Below are 16,042 nucleotides of genomic sequence, written 5' to 3' on the forward strand. Positions count from 1 at the left end.
ACCTCGCATCCGTTCGCGGATGTAAACACCGACGGTTCGAGTGGTCTCAAAATCGACTATTTTCAATCGATTGCGGAACTCCAGAGTAGTATAACCACTCTTCGCATCAATTTACTCAACGCGCTTTAAACGCCCTATTAGGCGACTAATTTTCAGCGGTTCAATCGTTCAGATTCTCCGCCGCAACCCTCCGTTCAACCCTGTTAAGGATGATATAATTAATTTTCAAGGGGGCGTTCAGTTTATCGCCAACACAGCCGCCGTTCACCCTCACGTGGCAGGGCGCTTCTTTATGCAACCGACTTAATTCGCTGGACCCCGGAATATAAGAGAAAGGTCAAGAAAATACACGACGAACCCTAATTAATCACTTGAGTGCCGGGAAAGCTACCAGCCAGCAAAGCATTGATTAATATGTATATTATGATAATCAGCGAGGAGGGCTTATAGCCGCCTATATTTTCACCGGCTAGTCCTATCCTCGATAAAATAGAACCCACCCTGCATGAGCGTGAGAAACGCGATAATGTTGTTAACTCTGCGCAGTCGATCATCAGGATTATGCAGATCTTCAGCCGAATCTAGTTGAACGTATTAATCCCAAATAGTTGTGGAAACCACCGGATTATTAACCTCGATGTTACAAAGTCTGCTGTACCTGCAGGGGTTGTACGAATTACATCCCTTCGGAATGAGCAACATGAATTAGACGAGGGAATCCGGGACGGATGCCCAATACCAAAAAAGAGAAAGAAAAGGAGAAGCGAGGATGAGGAATAGATGATTAGTAAAAAAAAAAAGACCTATCAGCGGAAGTTAATCCGAAGTTCGACTCTCTTCTCTGCTGAGCGGTACAAAAATCGGAGAAATTTTCGGGATGATCGGGATCGTTGAAAGAAGCGAACCTCCTCTTGATATTGATTGACAAGTTTCTTTGTTGATTGATTTGTATAATTCAGTTTTTACAAACCACTGAGCGATCTTATCTAATTCACCTGGTCGAATCTTGGAAGTGTCAACATATTTGCATTTATTCAAAGAAACGAGAGAAGTATGAAAACTTAAGAGGATTGAAAGCAAATTAAATATCACAATTTTGGAGACGTTCGATGACGAGATCGGTTCGGGTCCAGGGATCGAATATCGCTTCCATAAAACTACCGGCCGTGAAACGTGAACTTGACAGCTCGGAAATGTTCATCAAAATCACGATTTAGGAGAGAAGTACCTACGTTTTATCATGAATAGGACTTTGTGTGTACCGATTCGCAGACACACCACCGACCACGTATTGCATTTTTTTCCTTGAGTACAACTCAACAGATTTTCTTTTTTCATGGCTCTCAAAGCAAAGTTATGCGGTGGTTTTGTATACCGGGAAAATGGAATAGATTCCATCAAGCCTTACTTACGTTTGGTAAAGTTTTGTAGAATTTCATGATAGCTTGAAATGAATCTTTTATGTAGGTAGCTATGAATGTCTAAACGCTGAATAAAACCAATGAAATCTCTGTACAGCTCAGTGAAATTTTCGTAAATATTTTTCTAAACATGCGAAAGCACAGGTGGAATCAAAAAATTCGGTTCACAAACAATTTTGGCGAAACACATTGAAATGGAAACGATTTCTCGGACAAGAACTGCTCCCTGCCGATTACTTTCAGCCCAGTTTTCAAACTCCTTTATGAAAATCATCTGGTCTGTCTCATCGGAGACGATTTGTGACGAACAAGCGGCCTAAGAGCAAAAGGTATCCTTCAGTGCAGCGTTTTTCCATTGAACCCTTATTCTTAGTCGATAAAAACGGTCCAGCCAGTAAAAAATTGAAAACATTAGGTCTGCGTGACTGGAAGATTAACAATACGATCAAAGACGCAAGACGCATAATAATATACAAAAGAGAGTCTAAAATTGTTTAAGCCAGAATGTACATGTTATTCGATGGTTGAAAGAATGCGAGACACTTTTTTGCATCGCGGAATAATTTCAATGACAGCATTATCGCAGCTATGGGCCTGCTTATACGAAAAGAGACAGACACTGGGACGAGGAAATCGTTCGTGAATTGTTGTATCTAATGGCATTAGCATGTGAAAACGTGGCTTCCGTACTTCGTTGCCCTTGGCTGGTGGTTATATTACGAGCAAGCGTAAGGTGCAGGATAGAAAGAATAGTCGAATGTTATATTAAAATTCTTTTCAAAGATGGAAGTAGGCATTCCTCCTTACCGTGTATATCAATTTCGTATCGGTTGTTTATTAACGACGTCTCGCGGTGATCGCGTTGGTGGAATGTTTTTCATCGTGATGTTATTTATTAACCGTAAGACTTATTGACTCAATCTGCCACTTTGTATAAGATTCGACGATCGTAGCAATATCGAAGAGACGTCTCTAACAGGTGCTTGAATAAATAAAATTGCCGGCTGTATTTAAAACAAAGTCGGTTCGTTAGATGTTTACAGATATAATAACTAAAACCACGCGGTGTCGATCTCATCGCCGTCAACGATCGCTCAAATGATCAATCGAGATCGGCCGGTAAATAAATAGACCGAACCAGATGTTCCGCGATTCGTTTATGATTGCTCGTACATTGACGGTGTGAAAATCCAAAGTTTACAATTTTTGACGTTAATTGAAAACAGCTGTCAAAACGCGATAGGCGCCTCACCGATTTACAACGAAATCAGTCTCTGTGTCTAAACATTATAATATCGTATTAGCAGAACTGAGGAGATTGAAAATTTGTCGTCAAGTGAACCCAAGCCCAGTATAAACATTTACGTTGTTTCTCACTCTCGTGAGATTGATGCGGGATAATTTATACGCTGAAACTTGGTCTTGAAAATTCGCTGAGAATATTTTCGAAGCGATAAGAGTGATCGAAGCGAACGATGCCCTCTTCACAGCCCGAAATATATCGCAAGCAGACAAAGTATCAATTGCGCGGGGGATGAAATTAAGAACCGCTTAAAATTCGGTAGTAGATTAAGGGAATGGTGCGAATAATCGTCGACGCTCAGAAGCCTCTCTGATTGCGAAATTTAATCGTCTCTCATTCAAGCACCCCAGGGCTGTTTCGGTTTTGTCTTATCCACCTCCGATTAGGGTTGATACCGCGTTCACCGTTACTCTCAATCTCTCGCGAATTCGTTACGACTGTAACCGACGACGCGCGTCGCGACGCCGAGCGTCAATTATCAGTAACCAGATACACTTTTTGCTCCCATCCACTTACAGGCGTCCTTCCAATAACCAAAGATGGCCTCCGAACAGAATCCGATCCTCAACAGTATTCACATAAATTGCTCTCCGAAGCTCGTCCTTCGGGGAATCTCGATCCTTGTTTCGTCCCCGTCTCCATTGTTCGCGAATTGTATTTTGTTCCAGAATGTTTGCCGGCATCTCGACTCGTCTCTCTGACACCGCGTGGGCAGGTTGATACACAGAAATATTGGCACGTGTCTGTTGATAGGTATACCGATATTAGCAGACAACTTCGGAGTGACTAATTTATAGTCATAGAAACACATCGTTACACGACACAAAGCGATATTTATAATACAGAAGGTTCTGGCTTCCGTGTCGCGCGTCTTGTTGAAATACGCGAAACGCTCGGAACTCGACGTCTCAACTTGAATGGATTGACTTGTTTTTTTCACTTGATATTTCCCTTTGATCAACGATATTCTTACGTGATTCCCGAGACATTTATTTACCGTCTTGATACATCCTCGTGAACGAGCTTCGGAGGTAATTTCACCTTAAGCCATTGCGAGTCGTTTGTTTCCAGAAAATACGACAGCGCCAGATTTTCCTCTTGACACGAATTACTCACTGAGCAATTTCCCAATCTTACCAAAATGAAAAACTGAATAAATTATACAGAATACTCGCAAAAATATTACGCAAAAAGTAGCCTCCAAATTTGAGATCACGGGGTGCTTTTTCTCCTGAAAAAAAAAGTTTGATCGTCGATCGGGAGTTAATTTCGATTACGTGGGAGGACGAAGACACGCGGTGATAGGAACGCTTCGTTTTTTGACAGAACGAATTCACCGGGTGGAATTCAACGTTCGTAGGTCTGCCTAGATACGCCTTAGCTAGCTATACGTATAATATTCATCGCACGATTCACGTGCGTATGTAAATGATTGTCAGAGCTGAGGGACTAAAAATTCGTCATGCGGATAGCCTCAGTTTCTCATAAGGAACGGCACGTACTCACTTAGCCGCAAATGATTGCACGGCCGTTCGTGCATACGGTATCAGTTATAGCTCGAGGAGCAGGCCTGATAATTTCCTTATCCGAACGTACCACTTCCGTCCGAATTCGTACGGCAGGTCATTTTTTTTCCCCTCCTTCTCTCTATTTTTCTTCCCACGAGAGATAACCGCGACGAATACTTTCCTTTTTTGCTCTAGCTGCCCGTCGTGACTTGAGGTTACATACGTAGTTGTAATATTTATTCGAGAAGAGATTAGTTCCTGCGATTACGATAAAACCGCGAAGTTCCGAATTGGGCGCGTAAAGCGGGTATAGAAGTGAAATACCGAGGAATTACGACGGTCCAAAATAAACTCCTATGAAATTTTGTCCCGTATATTTCGATACGTAGAACCGTCCATGTGCCCGAGATCTCGTTCCACATTCGTTTTCCTGTAATGTGTAGTAAAGATGGGGAGTTGGAGGAACGCAAACGGTTCTCCGAGAGGCTGCAGGGGATTCCCGACGTTCTTCACGGCGACACGCGGCCACTTAGCCGCAACTAATTACAGAGTCGTCGACGCTCTTTCGGGCCACAATTTATATTAGAATTCACGGCGCGAGCTCTCCTCGACAGGTGGGCGGGTGACTCTCTGGTATATCTGCATTATCAACGCCTGTCCGTTACTCTTATTTCACAGTCTGTCTAACCGAGAAGGGCGCCTCGGTGAATTGGGACGAAGACTAATTGCTTACGTCGATTTGCGGTTACGTTATGCCAAGAATTAAGATAAATCGAGTTAATTACCCGCAGAATCATTTGCAGTGGGATAGAGTCTGCGAAACTTGCTGAATCGTGGAAAACGGACAACCTTGCGAACTTTGCAGCCAAAGACATTCTTACCGAATGTTTTGGCATCCCTTGCGGGAATTCGCAGAATGATTATCGCCTGGAAATATTCGACCGTCGCATAATCGCGGCATCCCCTTTAGCTTTAATAAACAGGTATGAATATTGCAAAAAATGGGCAGAAATCTTTCCGTCGATCCACTCTTACAAATTATTTTTATACGCAGCCATTAATTTATCTCCCGTGTAAACACCTGATTTGACATTGTTGAAAGATTTTTGGGGATTGTTCATTAAATACTTGAAACACGTATAAATTGACCACGTTATGTCGAGAAGCAAAGAGAAGCAAAAAGAGGCAAAACCCACTTTTTTGATACAGTGCAAAGCGTAACTTCTTCATGTTCGTGAGAATAACAATCACCTGCTGAAAATTACTTCTGAAAAGACATTGACGAGATGACTTTGGATCACTCTTATCTACAATCCTGAAGTCGGCTTCACGGTACAGCCAAACAGGATCGACCCACGGAGACTCGAAAGCCGTACGATATAAAGACTTTGTGCCCTGAATTTTCCAGCAGTTATCAGACACTGCAGTGCTTTTTGTTGGTGGAAAAAAGGTTAGTAAATAAGCGTGTATTTCACCGAGTTTACATGATAAATTGAGGAACAAAAAATTTTTCGTTATTTTCACCGTATGATCGTACTGTCTGACAGTGAGAATGGCTTAATCAAGTCCAAGTATTGTAAAAAATGCTTCACAACTAATTTTTTAACAATTCTCGGGACGAGTCAGACTTTTCATCTATCCGCGTCTCTGTTATTTTAATTTACGAAAGTCTCCGAATTATGCGTCAAACTCCATGATTCTTAATTAAACTATGAATTGTTTTTTATTGATTTAATCTTCACGATTTACATTACAGGTTTCAAACATTTTTTTCTTTTTCCGTTGAAACGCATTACACTCGTCGGATTGAGAATTCACATATACTTTTTAACCTGATTAGTCGATCTGGATTCTTTTTCGCGCCTCTTACAATTGGTGCAGATTTATCTGATTTCAAAGGAGAACAAATTGCTTTTATTCCAAAGTGGTACAGATCGACTTCACGGGCTCACGTCTTTCATCCAATCAATTAGGCTTAAATTTGACTCGGAAGCGATGCGAATTTATTTGATTTCGAAGCTAGTACAAATTAGCTTTAGACATACATAAAGTGGTACAAATTGACTTTATCCCGGAACGGTACAATTCATTGATAAAATCATTTCAAACCCTGTGTATGTCGCATTGATTTTCTAAAACTGAAAGAAACTCGCACTTCGATTAAATGGTCGTTGATAAATTTCAATCCGACCCGTTGACAACTCGAAAAAACGATCAACTCTCACTTGTATAACATCATAGATATGAGACCGTACCAGAATACAAATAACATATAATCGAATAATTGTATTCAAGAAATATATTTTGAATAATTTCCAGACTGGTCAACACGTTTGATACAAAGTCAATGCTTCTGAAGCAAGTTTTTATGCACATGTGTAGATACAGCAAGTCCGTCTGGTCCTTTGATGTCTGATAGAAGTATCGGAATATCCAAGATCTGGACGAATTTTCACTCTAATTCTCTTTTACCTACGAATGAAAGAGAAGACGACAAAAATTGGAATTCGTCGAAATATCCCGTATTTGTCTGTTAAGTTGAAATATCTCTTACGTGAATATCGGAGCTAACTTTGATAAGCCCACTCGAGTCGAACCCCAATCCTTTGTTTTCTTACCACCCAGCACCTGAAGACTCTCGTTTTCCTTTCTTCATCCTCCGTGCTCTGGCGTCTCATCGTCCTCGATATGACAAAAACCCCGACGCACCGCGTACTCGCGATTATTCAACAAACCATCAATCAAGCTTGTATGGATTCACGTAAAAACGTACCGGTACCCGGGTTCGGGAAACTGTGTAAGCCGCGGGAAAAACGAGTGGAATGTCAATATTTGATTTCATTCTTCAAGACGTGGTCTGAGCTGTTTTCAAGCGCCATTCGTGATCCACCACATTTCAACTAATTCTTGTGCCTCTCGAAAGATTCGTGGGGAAAATTTGATCCTGAATGTTCAGGTATTTGCAACCGCAACGCTGGTTTCCTCCTCGGAGTCGTTGCGGTAGTAAAAATACCCATCCCGGGACCATACAATAGCCATACATGTTCGCGGAAGCCAATCAACCGGAAGTCGTAAAACTTCTTTCCGGTAAGTTTGTCCCCCGTGTATAAACAGTCCTTCTTTTTATTATTCATCTGCACACATGTCCGTTGTGCAGGATACGCAGGCTTAAACAGTAATCGACAAATGATTTGATCGATACGTTCTTACGGGGTAGAATGCTTCCGCGATTCTCAACCATCAGTTTTCAAGGTCACGAATTTTCGAATTGAGAGTCATCCAAGGAAAATTACCGGTGTCATTCCTGCTTCCGATTAGAATTCATCGTAATCATTCAGCGACGGTGATCATATCACTGAAATGGCTGAGGCGCGGGGAAAGGAGGGGGGCCAAGTTGTTAAACAATAAACACGGATCATGACGGAACCCTTGCCGTCATCTTTCACACTGTGTCAACGAACAACTCCGGCAACTGAGCGGCGAAAAGGGGCTCGTTATTGTCACTCGAGTTGGCTTGATTGAACGAGTGCAAATAAGACGAGATATCAAAGTTCATTTTTATCGCCGGTCATTTTTGAACAGTGGCTGCCTTTTTGCCATATGATTAACTGACCCTGCGAGGAGATAAAGAATTTACAACGAGGAGAGTTACTGAATTTTCATCGATGTTTTGCCCTTGGACGAAACAAGAGTTGATAAGCTCGTCGTCATGGGATCATCAAACATCGATATCAAAACGTGACGTAAGCGTATACAAAACATTTGAATACTCGTATACATTTCAAAAGTGCAACAAATCCTAGGATAAAGTATTCTATTTGAACTTCGTTCAAGATTCTACCGCAGTCTATGTGCAGTAAGTTATAGAATATACAATTAATAAATGTCTAATCAAATCTCATATATATATATCCTTGTATATATATATATGTATATCCTCATTTTTAAAAACCTGATAAAAAAAAAGCAGATCACAATTATCGATGATATTTTTTTTCGGCCAGTCAACACCATCACGCAAAGCATTCAAAAATACCTATCATGTCCCGAATGCCTCTTTAGATAATGTCAAAGAGACGGATGCTCCAAGAAAATTGACCGAAGCTTAAGGTCGTCAACTCTTGCCGCGATTTTTCCCACGACATTTAATTGTGGAAGAGGCTCCTCTTCGACGGCTACTCGTACAAAAGGGAAGTCAGATATCCTGAATCAGTGAAAACGTCTGGTATTTTGCTTAGTTAAATAAAGATTGACGTCGTCTAACAAGGCGTATTGTACGCGCTTCCCGAGCAACGATAAACCGAGGTGATACAGCAGACGACAGAGAGACCGAGAGAGAAAGAGAGAGAGAGAGAGAGAGAGAAACGGAGCCTGGGCGGCTGGCCAAATATTTCAACTCCGTTGAGTAAGAAGGATCTGAGTGTAAAAAAATTCATGAACATTCCAGAGGGTTGCGACCGAAAGTGTTAAATCTTTTGTCGCCTGCCTCGCGTTGGGATTCAACATCAGGTATACGTCTTGTCGTTCCGAACCACTTTCGGCCCCGTTAAGATCGACTCGATCTTTTCATCCCTGGCGAGAGCTAAGCTCCACCTCGAAGTCACGAAACGATCGTACCTCGGGTTGGCTCTTCGTTGCGAACTTTATCTCGCTGGGAAAAACCACCTGAGTAAACGGAAGGACGATCAGCGATCACGAGCCGCAGCCTCTTCCATCGGCAGGTACTAATATTATTGCACAACGCATCCCCCGATTCGATTCGTCGAAAAATTTACTGGGATCGCTCTCCTCCTCGGAGCAACGCGCGCCAAATCCCCATCCCGGTGTCCCGGCGTCCGGCGTCCCGACGCGACGTCCCAGAGTTCGCGGCCCGTCGTCAGTACGCCGTTCGCGCGCACGTTGCCAGCACCGGCATCCGTCGATCAAAGCGGTCGAAGACTCCCGTCATCGCAGGAAACAAGTCTTCTGATTTCCCACACCCGCAACGACAGTCGCGAGTGCGTTTTTGTTTTCGCAATTTGGCAATTTTACTCCCTCGCGAAATATTACTCGCTGACAATTACCGTCGATATTTTGTGACGTCGGTTTTTCGTTATTTTTAATTGTTCGTTCAACCCCTGCCGGCGACCAACCCTTCAGGATTCTCAACCTTCCATTGCATCTTTACTCCGAACGTAAGTCGAAGAATTTCTCTCTCGTCAAATATATTAATCAAAGAATGCGATCATTGATCTGTGCATCTTGTTCTTGTTCGTTTTTTGCTTTACTGGATTTAATTGCAATGGTTAAATTTTATGAATATATATTGAACTGAAAGTGGGGGAAAAAAATTTTTTCACGATACAATGTTGGAAATGCGGTTTTACATTTAACACCGAAAATATTCTGTACAAGTTCACACCATTGGTGTTGATTTTAGGACCACTTGGTGTCGAAAATCGAGCGATTTACACCGATGATGATTAATTTTACACTAATCGGTGTGGACTTGTATTGACACCGTGAATTTTCTGACAATGTATCGCTCGAGACTGCGATATACGATAATATGGGGCATAATTACTGCGTGCTCGATATATGCGTTCAATTATTATCAACTTAGCCTTGCGGCTCGTTTTCTTTCCACAGTCTCATTGTTCACGTTGCGGCGTAAAATACCGGTTGTGGTTATTATTTGTGATCAATTAGCGGTGGATTTTGTGCAGTTTCCCACCCCTTTGACGACAACAAAACGACGCAATAAGCCCTGCATTATGCAACGCAATTAAATTTACATCAGCATCATTAGTACGAGAGAAAAATAATTATTCGTATAATCATAAAAAAAATTCGGCTCGTGATTCGTTCGTAAAATATAGGCAGTCGATACAACGAATCACTTCGGTTCTTGTTCGGTTACGATATTGCCTTATATGTGTATACTTGTACCGTGACGAACGCGGCGCACGATATCCTCCGAAATTCAATGAACGTTCCAAAAAATTTACCGTTTTTGCACGCAATTAAAATTCTTACACAGTAACCATTCGAATCAGCAACTCCGCGAAGTCTGAAGAATAATTCTTTACGTACACCTCGCTGCACAATGCATAAAAATTTCATCGAAGAGAAAGATCGGCGGTTATACGATTGTATGTTGTATTTATTTTTAATTTTTATGTCATGTTTTTTTCCGGTGTTTCTCCGAGTAAAAATAAAAAGCTCTTGTTTCAATTGTTGAAACACTTATATAAAGCCAATCGGGATTTATTCCAATTAGCTTTTTCATTCGTTTCTCTCTCTCTCTCTGGACTTCCGTGTTTTGTGTCTTTCTTTTTTTATCGTTTCACAATTTTTCTCATTCAATGCAGTACAGCGCTGTATATACGAAAGGCGGTACCCAAGTGTAAGAAAAAAAGAAATTAATTGGTTCGTCACGTATATTGGTAAAACAATTGAGGAACGGAATTTCTTAAGTGGCTTATGTAACGCATCGTGACTATGGCCATTTACAGATTATATAAAGCAAAAATTGTTCTCTAGCACATACATTCTATTTATCGTGTATCCATAATAAGTCTTTCTCCAACTGGGAACATATCATAATTATACAAATTAAACAAAAATTTCCACATTAAAAACGCTATTCAATGTTTAAACGAAGAAGAAAGAGAGAGAGAGAGGGAGAAAGAGAGAGAACAAACCGACGTAATGCGATCGTCACGAATTCTGCCGAAAGCGAACGAGCTGTTTCTCGAATTATTATCACCCACATCGCAATTCACTCGAACCTTTTTTAAACAAAAGCTTTCAACAAACTCGACTTATACTCCAAAATGGCACTCATGCCGAACTGCTCGATTGATACCATGGTTATCGTCAAAGGTTATCGAGCTTAGACGAATGACGCGAGTAAAATTCATGCCTGGTTTATGATCAAAATATTTATCGTAATTCAGGCGCTCGCATAGAGGAAAAAGATAAATGAATATTCGATATAGGAGAAAAGAAGTATCAACTCTCAGGAAGACGTAAAAATTTACTAAAAATATGAATTACCCCAGAGGTTTGTTTTTTTTTTTTTTCTTTGTTTGATTTGTCTTATCTTTACTTTTACAAAGGCAATTTTCTTGTCGATAAAACTTCATCGAGTATTATACCCTTCTTTTTTCTATTTCCGTTTCTCTCTCGAAAAAAAAAACGAGATTGAAGAAACAAAAATGCGAAACGACCGCTCTTTCACTTTCTCATACACAGAGCCGTAACAAATGTCGTAAATAATGAAATCTCTCCGTTAAAGTATCGCAATATATGTTAATCAGGGACTGAGCAAAATTTCTTCCGGTACGCATGAATTCCTCGAGTCTTAGAGAGAGAAGGAGAAACACCATAAAATCGGCCGCTTTGACGGTTGGCATTACGCTAATCCGCGAAAGGACGGCTTTGAAGCAATCCGTTGGATTTCGAAGAGAAACGACGCCTTCTCGCCGAGCTTTTACACCGAGGACCATTATTAACTGCGTACCTACACTCGAGCAGCAGCGCAGCATTGCAGGAGTCTGAAATAGTACAACCACGCATACCCGAATCGTTCTGTAACGTAAACTGCTTACGGAAGTGGCGAGGCTATTATCCCGGTAAATTTGCAATTCATCGGTGGATGCGATCCGGGATGAATTGAAACCAATCCGTTTATTCCTCTCTCTATGAACATCCGGCTGATCCGCCAAGACTTGTATACATCTATATCATAAACGCAATTCACGGTTTGCCGTCACCGCTTTGAAGCAATCCCAAAAACCCTTTTCCATATTCATAAGGGATGAGGATCTCTCGGTGAGACAGGGACCTCAATAAGCAGCCCGCATCCTCTTTCCGATTAATTTTCATCGATCCGCAGACTCGGAGAAAAATATTACGAATATCGCCAACCCCTTTGGCGTCGCCGATTCGATTAGAACTTGGCTCGTATTTCTGCGTTAAAGTTTTAACAACGAAAAAGACGTAAAGAAGTAAGGAGTAGATGAAACATACGTTCGCTGGCTTGAACGGTTTGAATTTTCTATTTTCTTTGCCTCGTTCCCGACTTTCGAGGAACGTCTTTTGCCCGCCGTGAAAAACGAGGCCAAATTACGAAGCCCTTAAGCTCGCAAGAAATATGTTGGTATACCTTGACAATGTGTCTCTGCAGCCTATCTGAAATACCTAACGTATTTTTCACAATTTCCATTTACCGTGACTGGAATTTTTTTATATGAGATTTCGAAAAACTCATCCGGCTCCTGAATTGCAGGGTAAGTCAGAGACGGGAGACAAGTATTGGAAAAATTTTGTACAGCCTTGTTTCGGAAAATGAAACAATGTTTAGCGATGTCCCTCTGACGGTATCTGACAGGCTGTAATTTACAGACACCGAGAGTAAGATATCGTTAAGTTTACCGTACACAAAGCTCACCGGGCAGGGATCTGTGCTGTATATTTTTTCATATCCCTGATATGATATTCGACGGAAACCTGGTACATACTGTATACGTGTAAATGAAACGGTTCCAGTAATTTTGTTCCGTTTTTACCACAAGGAATAATTTCCTTGAAATTACCAAATATATGTATTCAATATAATATACAATATAAACAGCATCCCACAGAGTTTGAAATTCATGTGTTTATTCCGGAATCCAGAAAATTAATTTTCTTCAAAGAACAGCGCGTTAATTTACACGGTACGGAATTGTATTACAATACTCTACAAAAGAATAAGTACAGAGGATCAAAGGTGTTTTGAACCCTGAAATTGTGTAGCCTTGAGATCATCAATAATTCCTCACTCAATTAATGATGCCCACGAAATTTTTCATCTTCTTTCATAATTCTTCTTATTTTCCAGTAAATAAAACTCAGCGAAATGCAAAAAAAAAAAATTAATTTGTTCGCTGTTTTTAGCACAGACGAGCATGGACAAAAGAAATAACGTAAGAAAGAATTAGATAGCACAAAATGTTTGTATTTTCAAAATAATCCTAACTTTTTACATATCAAAGAGCAAACGTTGATCGTTAATACCTATAATAAAAACTGTTATTTCTCAATAGGTTGGATATAGATAGATAATCTAACGCCACGGTCAGGTGTGGGGAATATAATACATGTTTCGAAAAAATATGAACATTGAAAAATCAGTCAGACACTTCGCGAACTATGAGATCGATGTAGTGAACTCTCCAAGACTCTTTACGAGCAATCGGCCGCGGACGCTTGAACATATTGAAAATGTGCACAAGTTTCACGAAAATGTAATAAAACCCTGGTTTATTGGAAAATGGATAAAAATTGGGTGAATTGGGTTTTACAACTAAAAAAAAAATACGAGCTTCTACGCTACCCCGAATAGACTAAACTTTACATTTATCTCAATACGCGCGTTCGCTTCGATGTATCAATGTCTGAATATCCACGAGCTTCTCCGACAAGGTCGATACACGGCGAAGTATCATCTAAATCGGAGTTTTTCATTGTCCCGGATCAGCGATTTGCGAAGATTTCAGCGAAATCTAAAGCGCCTTATCGAGACACGAGTGGCGTCGCCTCACCGAAAACTGAGGCAGATAGTCGGCCCTGCACAGCCCTCGAATATCGAGTGTTTCCAAAGTGTCGGCTCTCCCGCCCCGAGACTCAAATATTCCCGACTTTGGCCAGTCGCGATTGACCCGCAACCGCTGAGCCTAAGCCCAAAAAATTCGCCGTGCGAGGAGTCGCGAAGGGAAGGCTGACCTCAACGGAAAAGAAAACGGCGTGAAGGGGAAACGGGCTTTTCCCCCGAATCGCTTTGCGACCCCCGGCTCACCGTCAAGTTTCAATAACTCGGCAATTCGCGCGACCCTCGAAGCCGGGATGATAAAAGCTCGCTAAATTTCGCCACGCCTCTCTCTCTCTCTCTCTCTCTCTCTCGCCGTCAAATCGCAACAGGTGAGACGAGAATCGGCCCGGTAACGCACGGTTACAGATTTTCCGCTCACAGTTTGAAAACTGAATTTCATTTTTTACCCGGAATCGTATTTTTCGGTTACGGTAAAAGGTAGAAATAGTCAAGGCATGGACCGTCCAACTGCACAGATGTAGTGGAAATTTCTCTCAACGACGGGATGACGCGAGACCGCGAGACGTGTAGAGCGTGACCAAATCGGGACGTACGACGGCCATAAGCCATTGGGGGAAAACTCTAGGCCAAATGTTGGGTGAAAGTTGAGTCAAATGTGGGAATGACGGTGACATTCAGGCGTCGTCTTGCGCCTGAAGCCTCAATTACTGTAATTTCATTTCACACGGCGGCTCGTGGGAGGAAGTCATGAGTTGTTTGCAAGCCTCGTTTAGAATTTGTTGACTTTTGATGGGGATGCGAGCGAATGCCATAGACCACACATGCACTCGGGAAGTTATGAGCTCGGGACGTAGGTTGAAACACATAGTACAGGCACGTCAGAAAACAACCGCATTGTCAGCTTAATCACCCTGCAAACATTTGCCGGAGAAGCAGCTCGTGCTGCCGGATTTCCTGCTCGCTTTATCCACCCTTCCGGTCCTCGAAAAGCTCTTTTTGAAAATATCAACGGGATTAACAACGGCTTGGTTATTGCTAATCCGCGGGGGAGTAGAATCTTGCTGAATGTCCTCTTGTTGCTTTTATTACAAGCCACGTTCGAGCAGTTCAGAATTTTGGGCTCGTTGAATATCATTTTTAATATCCCTTTGTCATTTGGAATGAAAATTCATCTCGACGATCTCGCGTGGAATGTAAACGCGGTTTTGAAAAGAACAAAGCGTTGCGTAAAAACACGCCTGTTTTCAGGATCGACATTCTGCACGAGCCACTTGCAATTCCCGCCACAATTCAATCTGGAACGAATATTCGTGAGCTTTTAACCATAAAATACAGCTATACTCTCCCTTACATCCTGTGTTTCCTTGTTTGTTCATTACCTTTGCCTGGTCGTGTTTGAAAATTTACTACCGCCTCGCAATATTCTGTATCAATTTACATATGTACGTGTAGGTATAACAGATGCTAATTGTATCCCCTCTACCAATGATCTATTAACGTAATTTTGTATGATCGATGATACACCGCGACGTCTCGCTAATTAGTCATGTGATACGGATTATAATCTGTAGCGATGCAAATTGGATTGAACTCCGGGTAGCAAAACTTAACCTCGAGATTAGAGGCTACGAATAAATTTATTGAAAGGTATTTTTGAAGAAACACGCTTTACGTTATTGCAAACGACCTCGAGTATTGTAATAGATTTTGCATCAACCCATTTAGTATGTCGACGTAATTTCACGAGAGCAGACGGTTGTAAATAGTCGTAATTCGCTGTGATCACTTGTTGAAAAAATACATCGGTAAATCCGAGGAATCGTGGACTATTTTCTCAGCAGCTGATCCTACGATATTCTTGTTGTTTTCTCGTGGTTTTCAAGATGGAAATGATTCTAATACTGGATTTTCGATCCCTGAGAATTGTAAAATTACCAAAGCTGGCCCCTATTAATTTTTGTGGAAATTTTGACTAATTTTGAAAAACTCTCGACTCACTTGCCTCGTACGCTTCGTGAGAGCGTTCTCTTATTCCGAAAGCATAACTTTCCTGGCTAATTGAATTCTAAAACTTTTTCGGAAGATCTATTACGAGCAGAGAGAGTCGTTTTCCATCTAGGTACCTTCAGCCACGTTGTGAAAGATGTCGGGTACCTTCAAGTGTATATTCAATCAAGTTCCTCGTAAAAACTTTACTTGTTCAAGCAAAATTTTCAAGAATCCTTGTACATGC

General features: G+C 41.4%; 1 protein-coding gene across 3 annotated transcripts in view; it reads left to right on the top strand.

The window, feature by feature from the left end:
* The first annotated feature begins 9,078 nt into the window (after positions 1–9,078).
* Positions 9,079–16,042, top strand: part of LOC124309812 (cardioacceleratory peptide receptor-like) — a 33,936-nt gene continuing 26,972 nt past the window's right edge. For all 3 annotated transcript variants that reach the window (XM_046773562.1, XM_046773559.1, XM_046773557.1), the window contains exon 1: positions 9,079–9,406. The gene's annotated coding sequence lies outside the window, so the exon portion shown is untranslated. The remainder of the gene's footprint in view (positions 9,407–16,042) is intronic.

Source organism: Neodiprion virginianus, chromosome 1, assembly GCF_021901495.1.
Source record: "Neodiprion virginianus isolate iyNeoVirg1 chromosome 1, iyNeoVirg1.1, whole genome shotgun sequence".
Classification (NCBI taxonomy): Eukaryota; Metazoa; Arthropoda; class Insecta; order Hymenoptera; family Diprionidae; genus Neodiprion; species Neodiprion virginianus.